This window comes from Wasmannia auropunctata, unplaced genomic scaffold (genome assembly GCF_000956235.1).
Source record: "Wasmannia auropunctata unplaced genomic scaffold, wasmannia.A_1.0 LD336090.1, whole genome shotgun sequence".
NCBI classification, from domain to species: domain Eukaryota; kingdom Metazoa; phylum Arthropoda; class Insecta; order Hymenoptera; family Formicidae; genus Wasmannia; species Wasmannia auropunctata.
This window is the reverse complement of record NW_012026800.1, coordinates 4,511,720-4,512,661: the sequence shown is the minus strand read 5'-3', so window position 1 is coordinate 4,512,661 and position 942 is coordinate 4,511,720.

The following is a 942-nucleotide window of genomic DNA, read 5'->3' as shown; positions in this document are numbered from 1 at the left end:
ATTTGTCTGAAAAACAAGAATGCAATCTTTTGTTTGTCATAAATGTTAATTTCAACAATACAAATTTATACAACCGTATGCATGTAAAAGAGTAGTTTGCTATTATTGCCAGAAGCGTCTATTGTGACGGTACTGGTACAATAATATCAGAGGCGTCTATTCAGACGGAACTGATTTATATAATTGCAATATATTGAGAAAAAAGTCTCGTTTTAGCTATTAATTATTTTTCATTTATAATTTTGGTGCAATGTTTAATAAATACTACCAAATAAAATAATAATAACCAAGTGTTTGACAGCAATTATTAAGTAATTAATATTTATGAAAGTTTTAGTAGCATTTAGTTTATTTTATTTTAAAATCAAATATAAATCAATTTCCTTAAAAATATTTCACTAAAGATTCAATTACTAGATAACAATAACTGATTTTTATTACAATACAAGACTTTTTTCTCAATGTATGTTGGCTATAAATGCCAGAAGCGTCTATTGTGACGGTACAGGTAGAATAAATGTCAAAGGCGTCTACTCAGACGGAATTGATTTATATAATTGAAATATATTGAGATAAAAGTCTTGTTTTAGCTATCAATCATTTTTTATTTATAATTTCGGTGCAATGTTTAATAAATATTATCAAATAAAATAATAATAACCAATTGTTTGACAGCAATTAAGAAGTAATTAATATTTATGAAAGTTTTAGTAGCATTTAGTTTATTTTATTTTAAAATCAAATCTAAATCATTTTCCTTAAAAATATTTCACTACAGATTCAATTACTAGATAACAATAACTGATTTTTATTACAAAACAAGACTTTTTTCTCAATGTATGTTGGCTATAAATGCCAGAAGCGTCTATTGTGACGGTACAGGTGGAATAAATATCAAAGGCGTCTATTCAGACGGAATTGATTTATATAATTGCAACATAT